The 12,874-nt window shown below is 37.4% G+C and overlaps 1 protein-coding gene across 9 annotated transcripts in view; it reads right to left on the bottom strand.

The window, feature by feature from the left end:
* CNTNAP4 (contactin associated protein family member 4) overlaps positions 1-12,874 on the bottom strand; it is a 336,779-nt gene that overhangs the window by 264,448 nt on the left and 59,457 nt on the right. The gene's annotated exons all lie outside the window — the stretch shown is intronic.

Below are 12,874 nucleotides of genomic sequence, written 5' to 3'. Positions count from 1 at the left end.
CCAACTAAATATTCACAGTTCCAGAGAGTAGGAGCCCATCATGTTTTACTGCATTCACTTGGGATTTTGTTTGTTTTTGTAGAGATTGGGGAGTCAGGAAAGGGCATATTTGCCATTGGATGTTAAGGGCCCACTGTTGATATGCAGTGAAAAAAATGAGAAAAGACAGATCTTCAGAAAAATATCAAAACCAACTACCTGCTTCAAAGTGAAAGTCTATAACCTTATTAAGAAGGATGGGTTCAGCCACTGTGGAAAGCAGTTTAGATATTTCTCACGGAACTTAAAACGGAGCTATTTGATCCAGCAATCTCATTACTGGGTATACATGCAAAGGACAACTAGACCTTTATATACCAAAAAGACGCATACATTCACATGTTCATCACCATAGTGTTCAGAATAGCAAAGATGTGGAATCAATCGAGGTGCCCACCAATGGTGGACTGGATGAAGAAACTGTGATACATATATACCATGGAGTACTATGCAGCCAAAAAAAAGAATAAAATCATCTCCTACACAGCAACACAGATGAAGCTGGAAGCCATAACCTTAAGCAAATTAATGCAGGAAGATAAAACCAATTATCACATATTTTCACTTATAAGTGGGAGCTAAACATTGAGCACACATGGACATAAACATGGAAACAGTTGACACTGCAGACTACCTGAGTGGGGAGAAAGGGAGGGGACCATGTGTTGAAAAACTACCTGTTGGGTGCTAGTCTCACTACCTGGGTGCAATATACCTATGTAGCAAATCTACACATGTATCCCCTGTATCTAAATAAAAGCTGAATTAAAACAAACAAACAAAAAAGAATGGTGGGTCTTGCCAGACTGCAGGCTCTGGACACCCTCAGTTCCTTCCCCACTGCTAAGCCAAGTAAACCCACTTCCCATGGTCAGGTCGGCCCCAGTTCTCAGTAATAGCTAAATTAAGGATGGGGAATTTAGAGGCTTAAATTCAAAAGCCTTAGGTAGTTTCTTTATTAAAAATGGGCAATGAAAATAAATTACGTAGCACTCAACTTAGAAAAAACAATGAAATAAACATCAGGAAAGCACAACGAAGGAATTCGTAAAAAGTGCCAGCTAATCAGTTAAAAAATGCAATAACAACAAAATCAATGAATCTACGATCTAGTTCTTCAAAACAAAAAATACAATAAATTATAACCAAAAAAATCCTACTACGTATTCTTATGGAGAAAGTATAAGTATCAAAATGAGAATTAAACCAGGAAATTGTCACAGACATAGAGAAAATTGAAATAACTATATGATCACTTTTCTCAAATACATGAAAATCAATTCACAAATTTAGAGGAAAGCAATTTAGCAATTTCTTGTAAGACTAAATGTGCAATTTTCATATGTCCCAGCAATTTCATTTAGGCATTTATTCCAGAAAAATAAAAACTTATGTTTGCACAAAAACCTGTAAACAAATGTTCATAGCAGTCCATCCTCACTTCAACAGGTGAGTGATTAAACAAACTGTTCTACACAGATATCACTAAATACTACTCTGCAATAAAAATGAACGGACTACTGATATACAATTTAGATGAATTCCCAAGAAGTGAGATTGAGTAAAAAAGTCTATCTTAAAGGTTACAAACTGAATGATTTTAGGGATTAAGATATGGACATCCTTGGGGGACCACATTTCTGCCTACCACTGTTGCCAAACTGTAATTGCAGAACCAAACAATTTTTTCAGATTTTGTGTCTCAAAATATCGCCCACTGATTGGTCAAAAGCAGTTGTGAAGGCAGATGTAGCGACACACATATATTGCTTTAGTGATGAGACCTCATACTTTGAGAGAGCCTTTTAACAATGGAGTCCACATGTATAATTTTATTTTGAGTTAGACAAAACTAGATCCCTCCCAAAGTCACTTGGAAGATTATCCCAATCCTCCCTTCAATGCACAAAGCTGAGAAATGTTCTTCCCTCCTTTTTGAGCCCTTGGGGATGCTCCAGGCTCACCCATAGCGCCCCCTTTTCTCTGACACCTCTTGAGAGCCCTGAATCCTCCCATTCTACCGGGAAATTCTTCCTTAACTTGAACAGCTTCTATTACAACACTTCTGTGGTGGTCTGGGTCTCTGCTTGCTGAGACGAAAGTGACTGGAAGATCAATATCAGGTTACCTGTCACCTTGCACTGAAGCCAGAATATTGTGTAGCATAGTGACAAGTGTAGCTCTTGAAACCTCCTCTGTGGGTTCAAGTTCTGCCTCTGCTAAGTACTACATGATCTTAGGCATTTTATTTAAATTTCCTTCCCTATCTCGAAATGGGGATAATGATAGTACATACTAAACAAAACAGGGATTTCTGAGAATTAAATGAGTCAGCAGATAAAGAGTACTCGGTACCTGGTGTATAAAAAGTACTATGTAAGTGTTTATGATTGCTGCTTTAAGTGTTTATTATATATTCCAAAGTTGGAACTGAATAAAAGTTAACTAGATATGTCTTAGAAAATCTTATAAGAATTACTCCTTAAGGAGGAAGAGAGAAATTAGCATTCAATATTCCTAACCACATGGCTATCCTTCCCTCTAAAAAAAGGGGATTTTACTGAATTACTTAAAAAGAAAGTAAAACTGTCCTTATGATGCATTGTTTTCTCATTATGAAATTATTTTTGATGTTCCAAAAGACCATCGTTCTCTTCACATCTCTTGAGCTTCAGAGCTGTTTGTTTCATTTTCTACAGAAAAGCAGAATTTTAAACTGCACATGATGCAGAAATCAAACAGCCACAATTTATTAAGAAAGAGAGAAAGGAATTCAGAGAACATGGGCATCTCTTTATTTGGACACCTTTGATGATATAGTTAGAAATTCACACTGTGCCAACTAAAACACATGTCCATGAAGTCACAGCAACAATGTCCCCCTAAGTGTGTGCTACTTCCATTACTGATATTTTCAACCTGAAATTGCCATGGTTTCGACTTTGATTCCTGGAGGGAAAATTGAGTAAGTCTCAATTCAATTCTTATTCTAGTCAGATGATATTTCAACATCACTGAACAAACGCTCCATTTTATTACTAAATTATTTTAAGAGTTGTTATTTGTATCTCAAAGTATCACACTTAAAGATGAAGGCTGAAATGTTTCCTAGTGATAAGGAATTTTCCTGCAGATAAATGCATTTTAATAGGGGAGTCCATAAAGCTAGTTTAATAAATAGCTATTTCTCACTAAGGGAAAAAAAAATCAAGCCAACTAGAAACAATAAGCTTCTCTGAGCAATAACATGAGATTAGATGGAGAATATTTCCATTTCATTAGCTAAGATTATTGTGTTTGATTTCATAATCAAGCAAAGAACAAGCTTAGCTGGTCTCAGAGGTTCATTTCCACTGTTTTAGAAGCTTGGCTAAAAGCTGGCAGCGTAGGTGTGCATCAGCTCAATGCAGAAGAACTGATATCTGTTCTGAGCTCTGGACTCTTTCCCTTCCCAACAAGACTACACCCCCTAACAGGGACCCATCACTATTACAAGGACACTCAAATGTTTCCAGCTCCTGATCTCCCTAAACACATGTAGCATCGTGGCACAGAGCCCTCCCTTCTAGAGAGAGAGTCACGTGTATGAGCCCCTCAGTGGACAGAATTCTAAGATGGTCTCCAAGATTTCAGCCCCTTGTATAGGCGTAGTATAATCCCCTCCCCTCAAGTGCAGGCAGAATCTGTGAATATGATGGGATATCAGTCCTGTGCTTATGTTATGTTATATAGCAAAACTAATCTTGCAGATGTAATTAATTAATTGAGGTCCTTCATTTAGTTACCTAAAAAGGGTATTATCCTGAGTGAGTTGACCTAATCAGGGGAGACCTTCAAAAGGTCTAAAGGTCAGAGACACAAAAAGTCAAAGAGATAAGGAGCATGGGTGAAATTTATCTTACAGGCCTGGAAGGAGAAAATCACCGTGTTATAGAAAATGTCACCTGTCAAGAAACGGTGGACAGCCTCTAGGACCCGAGAATGGCCCTGGATTGACAGCAAGCCCATAAATGGAGGTTCAGCTCCAAGGAAATTCTGCTAATTAACGTGGGCTTGGAGAGAATCCCAAGCCTTAGATGAGATCATAAGATTGATCCTTCATATTTCTGGGTCCTTCAACTCTTTTCAAAACTATTGTGAAGTGAAGGGTTAATTTTATCAGATCTGCTAGCCCTGCTTGCTTTTTTGTCACTTTTTGTTTTTTGTTTTTCATTTTTCTATGAAGCTGAAGGCCATGGTAGCTGAAGACCTCGCCACTGAAGCTGAAATTGTACCTTCCCTGGCTACTTTATAGACGGATATCATTCCTAGGTCACCATGGTAATGGTCGCTTTGGTTGTTTCTTAGAAACTTGGGCCAGCTGCTGTTCAGTTCAAACCAGTAGAGACCACTGGCCTTTCAACTGGGCCTGTGCAAGTGCCCGAGAGGTGGCTTTTTGAGGTCAGAGGGCCAAAACTCCACCCTCAGATCATGCTAACTCCACCGTTTTCTGTGCATATGTCCTATGAAATGCCATGAACTCTGACTATTCCTGCGCAAAACCAACCTGTCACTTCATTTTTCCCCACTGCCAATCACCTTCCCCATGCCTTAGATCATGCCACTTCCTTAACCCGTAAAATCCCTAAGCCTCATCTTCAGGGAGGCGGATTTGAGAGCTGTTTTCCCACCTCCTCACTTGGAGACCTTGCCAATATATCTTTTCTCTTTTGCAAAACCTTTGTTACAGTGATTGATTTACCGTGTGCAAGCACAACAGATTTGGACCAGGCCAGTAACAACTGTAACCCTCCCGAAGTCCTGATAACACTTCTTCATTACTAAACCAAGTACTGGTAACTCATGTACTTCCAGGTCTTTCAGTATACATGAGTTCACATACTGTTTGCAAATACCACTATATTAATTGTTAATATTATCTTAAGTGTTATCTACCATGCCTTGAATTAGATCATAAATTATTTTAAAATAGAAAACACCTGTTTCAATTCAATTCGTTTGCATATCCCACCATGAACCACTTTTGGCTTCAAACACAATTTTTAAAAAAAAAATGTTTGAATTGTCGTTTTTGGATTTTAGAACTTAAAATCATCAGTTGAAAACAACCCTTGGAGCTATTAATATGATGATGGTATTACAAGTAGCCATCATTTGTCATTTTGTTTTTCAAGACACCTGTTTAAAAATTGATCATTCCCATAGTAAAAGACAAAGATCAACAGTCTCATTCAAAAATGCTCCTTTTGTGCGTGTTAATTTTTTATACACTACTCTTACCCACAATTTCCTGGAATTATGAAGACTATGGTATAGTTTTTCTTTGTTTTCATGTCTGTAAGTTATAATTTCCATGTTAGTTCCTATAAAATACTGTTGATCTGACGAAGTATGTACTTGTTCATCACCTAGGCACTCTTTTATAAAAGATACCCGTTCCTTGACATCCAGGTACTTCCCTGACATATGTCATAGTGTCTAATGTACTGCAAAGTGATTTCATGTTTATCAATGAAGACATGAATAAAATAAACTGATGCTTGTCAATGTGCCAATGTTTTAACTGCAGCCCTCTAGAGAAAAATGTTAATAATAGTTATGTGTATCGCATGCTATATCTCAACCACGTTAAATCTTTACTACAACCTTGTGAGAAAGATATTATATTTATTTTCTATATGAAAAATTGAAGGTCAGAGAATTTTAATTTCTTGCTGATGACTTTGGGCTCATTTATTTGCCATTCAACATCTTTGTTTTTAATTTATAATTTTTATTATGCTTTAAGTTCCGGGATACATGTGCAAAACGTGCAGGTTTGTTGCATAGGTATACACGTGCCATGGTGGTTTGCGCACTTATCAACCCATCATCTACATTAGGTATTTCTCCTAATGCTATCCCTCCCCTAGCCCCCCAACCGCCGACAGGCCCTGGTGTGTGATGTTCCCCTCCCTGTGTCCAACAGCACAGCTCTCCCATTTTATTGCTTGAACTAGTTATTTCAGCAAGTATTTGAGGACATTGTCCTATGTGGACATGATGCGGGATAGGCAAGATACCTGCTTATAAGCAACAATGGAACATGTTCTCTTTAAAAGTGAGATTCCTTTAAAAGTGCATCCGTGATATTCCAGATGTCACCTGCAAAAAGTTGCCTTAACTTTTTTTTTATTATTACACTTTAAGTTTTAGGGTACATGTGCACAATGTGCAGGTTTGTTACATATGTATACACACGCCATGTTGGTGTGCTGCACCCATTAACTCGTCATTTAACATTAGGTGTATCTCCTAATGCTATTCCTCCCCCCTCCCCCCACCCCACAACAGGCCCCGGTGTGTGATCTTCCCCGTCCTCTGTCCTGTGTTCTCGTTGTTCAATTTCCACCTGTGAGTGAGAACATGAGGTGTTTGGTTTTTTGTCCTTGCGATAGTTTACTGAGAATGATGGTTTCCAGCTTCATCCATGTCCCTACAAAGGACATGAACTCACCATTTTTTATGGCTGCATAGTATTCCATGGTGTATATGTGCCACATTTTCTTAATCCAGTCTATCGTTGTTGGACATTTGGCTTGGTTCCAAGTCTTTGCTATTGTGAATAGTGCTGCAATAAACACACGTGTGCATGTGTCTTTATAGCAGCACGATTTATAATCCTTTGGGTATATACCCAGTAATGGGATGGCTGGGTCAAATGGTATTTCTAGTTCTAGATCCCTGAGGAATCGCCACACTGACTTCCACAATGGTTGAACTAGTTTACAGTCCCACCAACAGTGTAAAAGTGTTCCTATTTCTCTACATCCTTTCCAGCACCTGTTGTTTCCTGACTTTTTAATGATGGCCATTCTAAATGGTGTGAGATGGTATCTCATTGTGGTTTTCATTTGCATTTCTCTGATGGCCAGTGATGATGAGCATTTTTTCATGTGTCTTTTGGCTGCATAAATGTCTTCTTTTGAGAAGTATCTGTTCATATCCTTCATCCACTTGTTGATGGGGTTGTTTTTTTCTTGTAAATTCATTTGAGTTCATTGTAGATTCTGGATATTAGCCCTTTGTCAGATGAGTAGATTGCAAAAATTTTCTCCCATTCTGTAGGTTATCTGTTCACTGTGATGGTAGTTTCTTTTGCTGTGCAGAAGCTCTTTAGTTTCATTAGATACCATTTGTCAGTGTTGGCTTTTGTTGCCATTGCTTTTGGGGTTTTAGACATGAAGTCCTTGCCCATGCCTATGTCCTGAATGGTACTGCCTAGGTTTTCTTCTAGGGTTTTTATGGTTTTAGGTCTAACATTTAAGTCTTTAATCCATCTTGAATTAATAAGACGTTGTAGCTAACGAAGTTAGAAGTCCCTACCAGGTTCTAGAGAACATCAAGTCACAATCATTAAAGAGGAACTGATTTAATACAAACCACACTTGAATCATTTCTGCCCTACCTGCCCCCACCCAAATCACTATTGGTATTAAACGTCCACCACCCACATATTGTTTTGCTCCACTCCATGGCTTAAAAAGAAAGAGACTGAATGTCTCAGGAAATGTGCCCGTTGATAAGAATGTGGTCTGGGAGAGGATCAGCAGTCCAGGTGGCCAGCATCCCTGCAGGCAACTGAGCCCTTGGAGAGCTCTAAATGGCTGCAGCCACCCCATTACTTTAAGGGTGTGTTTACTCCACTTGTTGGCTTTCTGCTTTCATTTCAGATTCTAATGAATTCTTCCACTTGGGTGGACCCTAGAACTGAGACTCTGGCTGCTTCTCAGCACAGCCCCCTTACCTCACACACACACACACACACACACACGTACACATATGTGCACACACAGTGAATGGGGTAATCCAAAGAATCTAATTGCCATTCGTAAAACCTAGACTGTTAATTCTAAACTCATTTTCAGTTCTACTTTCTCCCACCCAATCAACCCTTCATATGGCTGCTCCAAGAAAATTACATTTTGCTTATTGCATTTTAGTTAAACTTGACTGTTACATTTTGATTAAACACACAGTTCTATTCGGGTTCACTGAGATTATTAGCTTGGAATGGCCTCCAGAGGAAGACCTACTGGCTAACCTCCTTGGGCTTAAGTGTCCTCTTTGTCTTTATGGCACCCTGTGTAAGATTCTTGCACAGTAATTAAAAAAACATTAAAAATGTGTGCTCAGCTGTGTAGTTTGAAAGACTGTGGCAGTAGAACAAAAGGGATGGGGAAGATGTAGGGACACTAAAGAGGCAGCCACAGTAATTTGTGACTATGTGAAGAGATGGGTGAAGACAGCAGGAAAACAGAAGTGTCTCTTCGAGTTTCTGATTACGGGTGATCAGAAAAAAAAGAATATGTTTGACATAAAGAGTAGATGATGAAAAGGAGAAGCAGAGACTATTTCTGATTCTAATTTAGTATCTGGTTTATCAGGTCTTATTTTATGAATAATGAAAAAATAAAAGTTTTTAACAGACATTTTTTAATGTTGCCGATGCCAAACAAAATTAAAGAGAGCAAGTTATCTGAAGTTCTTGGATAAAGTATTCTGAAACAGCATGCTGAAGGATTTGCATATAACCAGTAGCGAAGTGAAAGATTGTGTATCTATCTATCATAAACTTCTGGGCTTCTTTTTGTATAGTAAATGTTGATAAATTTAAAAGATAACAGATTATGTCATAGCCTGAGAACATATATTTCAATGAGCCCAGTGGAAATTTCAGAGATAGATTATAATCAAGTAAAGTCAAGTAAATCAAATAAAATTATCTTATTCTTCAGTACTAAGAATTTAATTTTTCGCTGTAACACAACTCAGAGTATGGACATTTGAAAAAACAGTTCCTTTTAATTCTTTAGGGCTGCAACATAATAAATTAAATACATTATTATGATTGAACAAAAATAAATATAAATAGTTATCTTTTATTTTAGTTCATTCAGCACCTCAAGTACTTTGTGATGTGGGGAATTTATACTGCTAGGATCCAAATTCCCAGCCAATATGATTTTGAATATATGTTTGTTGGTTTTAAGCAAAATTAAACTGAATAATAGTGTTTTATAAATGATGAAACCTAAATGCCCAAGAAAATTTAGCTACACAGTGTCATCAATTAAAATAGCTTTCTAAAGACCAGTTGTTTGTTTTGTTGTACTTGCAATTCTGATGTCCAAAATGCTAAAACACTTTTTGAAAAAGAGATTTCCCTCTTATGTTTAAGTCTTTTGAGTTCACTTATAAATTACTAAAGGTTATTTCTTTACAACTTTGTTGAGTGAAAATCTTCTGGGTTTTTCTTCATGGCTGGATATGTCCAGGGGCGTATTTTAAAAATGTAACAGTTGCCAATGGAGAGCAACTGGAAGCCTCAAATATTTCCTGCCATGGATTTTTAAATCTCATAAGATTTAATGCTAAAGAACACACTGGAGAATTAAAGCTCTCTGGAGGGGCAATTATTTCAGCTCTTCTCAATGCTTGGGGTATCAAATATGGTCAATAATTCAACAGCATTCATCTTTGGCTGCTGAATCCTTAGATACAGCAAATAAAAAATCGATTCAAATTGATGTGGAATTTCCAAAAGTAGTACCATTTGTACCATCATGATTAGCTATAACGTTTCTCTTTCTTCTCTCTCTCTCTCTCTCTCTGCCTCTTTCATCCATTTTGAAATCACAATCTATATATCTTTATATGCCTGTTTTCTAGAACATACTTCAATATGGCAGGCACTTGGTAAATGCTTAATTAAATTGAATATAACTTGAAGAACACATTATAAAATTTTAAACTTGCTTTTCCATTTTATCATTTTACCAAATTCTCTTTTTACGCATCCAATGATAAATACATAAGCCCTAAATGTATCTTTCCCAATGCATTGAAATAACTCAGCTACAGGAATTCAGTCTTCTGTCATAAGGCAGCTGTATTTAATCTTTACTATTTAAGCCAAATGGGTGGAGTGGAGGTAGGTATTTGAATGGAGGGCAGGAAGACATTACAATGCTCTGTGCTGCAGAAGAATCACCTATGAAACCTTCAATTCAGGATAAATTCTTATTCTTGCCAAAAGCAAAATATTTCATTAAAATGCAACAATACATAATGTTAGAAAACATTCTGTATCAGCCTTATTTCAGAAAGATTTTACTCAATACATTACCATGGCATATTCCTCAAATATTGCATTGTACAAATCACACACAGTCTCAAAAAAGTTTTTAAATATGATCCTTTGTAGAGAAGTTTAGGAAGAGAGTTTCAAAAAATGAACACACTTAAAATTTCTTATTCAGTAGCTGGGCGTGGTGGCGTGTGTCCATAATCTCAGCTAGTCTACTTGGGAGGCTGAGGCGGGAGAATCGCTGGAACCCCGGAGGCAGAGGCTGCAGTGAGCTGAGATCGCACCACTGAACTCCAGCCTGAGTGACAGAGCAAGACTCTGTCTCAAAAAATAAACAAATAAATAAATAAATAAATAAATTCTTTTTCAGAAGAAAAGCAGCTACATACAAAAACCATAGTACATCCTTTGGAAGATATAAGCACATTTATTATAATACAATAAAAAGCAAAAGCAACCTACTTGAATTGGCCACTCCTTGCTCTCACGTGTCACTGCTTTCCGACAGCCATGACGTGCTGTCAGTCCTACACGCTCATGTGGAACAAGTCTGTTGTTGCCTGTTCTTTATTAGCATTGTCACTGTCTCTGTTTTTCTGTAGCTCTTATTACTTTTTACAGGAGTTAATTCACCAGCTTAATATCTAGTCTCTGTGGACTCAAGTTAGACTCCATTTCCTGTTTTTTATCATTCCCATCCTTCATCCTCCTGAGAGTTTTAAGTTTATAAAAAGCAAATCTAATGAGTGTCACACACATGTGCATGCATAACATTTATAGTAATAAAATGACCCCTCAAGATTCTGGATCAGATCCTTAGTCCTTAGCTTTATCTACAGGATTCCTCCCGACCTAGCCACTTCCGATCATTTTTGTCCTTCTGCACTACTGTGGTGCATTCAAAGGCTCCATGCTTTTGTGGACCTCGCTATGATGGGCATGTGTTTCCGCCTTCTTTCCTCATCTGGCTGTCCTATTCATCCTTCAGTAAATACCTTTCACTAACTCCCACTGCTCACACCTAATGTTCTGCCTGTGACCACTCCAAATATTGTGTATGCCTCTCACTCTTTGCACTTATCACACTGTGCTGTTTTTATACAGGACCAGGAAGGGGCAAAACTGATCTTTAAGCCAGGGTGAGCTGTAAGAGTACAGCCTCTGAGCACATTGCCTGTAATAACACCGGCCCCCCTTTAAGCACCTTAAACAATACAATACACTTTGTTTTAAGGAAAAAGCAAAACCTTCAGCATAAAATGTGGTCACAAAAGCATTGTGTGTCTGAGAGTCAAAACTTGTGTTCTCAATTGCATGCAAGAATTTGCTGATTCAGACCATAATAATATTTCAAGACAACTGATGCTGAAGACATGTGTAATGACAGGTACCACACTGTGGAGGCTTACTAAATATTTGTTGAGTGAATAAATGAATGAAATGAGCAGAGTTAAGGTGAAACCCCAAGAAGTCGCAGAAATTACTATGGTTCGGAACACTTTAATAAACTGAATGAACAATAGCCTAACCCAGAGAAGAGTGAGTGTATGAAACCAAAACCATCCACGGAATGTAAAAAATATTTTACTAAGAAATTTTTTAACAAATTTAGTTCCTTTCTTTCTTAGACATAATTCACTGAATCATCAGTGTCAAAAGAAAAATAACCAGAGTCCCAAAACGTGCTATTACAGAGTACATTTAGCATGAAACATATTCAGCCAGTGTAATTCTTGGGGATAAATTTTTAAACTATCACTTCATAGGTAGGTGAAAAATATAAAAACTCATCTGATGTCAACTCTAGTGATATTACTGGTTATTTATTGATTTTTAAGAGAAATGAGAGGAAACACACAGGTTACCAAATAAGTCAGAATTGTATTAGATCAGGAATCCGTATTGAAGTGTAGTATGGATCACAGTCTGCCTTTTATTAGAGTTACTTTTTATCTTCTCCATTTGCTTGTGGGTCCCTGAATAGCAGGGATGGTGACACATTTATCATCGTACCCACCACTCTGACTAGAAGAAGAAACTCACATGTAGCTGTTTCAGAAGTTGAATGAGTGGATGGTTTCTTACTCACTCTCCAAAATCTCTGATAATTTATGTTCTGTATATCACACTGGGAGTCCACTTAGAAATAAGAAGTGCCCCTGAAATAGCAACTAGATAGACAGACAGGGACTTCATCTGTTTGCATCTCTTGCTCTGAGTAGAATGGACGGCTTAGGAAATGACTGTAGAACATAAAGAGAAAGGCTAAATACAATTCTCACTTCAAACCACACTACTAAAAATGCTATATTCAGTCATGGGCATCAATTATATCCTTTATTTTTTTTTAAAAAAAAGCAGTTTGTTCTTAGATGCAATGATTTGCAACTCTAAGATCAGCCATTTGCTTGTACTATTTCACCTGATATTTTGTCTACCATATGAAATGTGATTAAATTCTTTTATTTTCAACAATATCCAGTCAGTTCCAAGCAAAGAGCAATAAAACTATGAAGAGATGCTTTGTCAAGTGATCCCTTAAGTGCAGTCACTCAAATCCACCTAAAAATTGATTATACAAATTAAGAAGAAATTCATTTCAGAACAAATTAATTAATTCTCTCTGAAATCACTTTCCCTTAATATTTTGTTACTTGTGTAAAACATACACAAGTAAAGAGACAGGTAGACAGGAAGAAAACTGGA

This window comes from Symphalangus syndactylus, chromosome 11 (assembly GCF_028878055.3).
Source record: "Symphalangus syndactylus isolate Jambi chromosome 11, NHGRI_mSymSyn1-v2.1_pri, whole genome shotgun sequence".
Taxonomy (NCBI): Eukaryota; Metazoa; Chordata; class Mammalia; order Primates; family Hylobatidae; genus Symphalangus; species Symphalangus syndactylus.
This window is presented reverse-complemented; position numbering and strand designations above follow the sequence as displayed.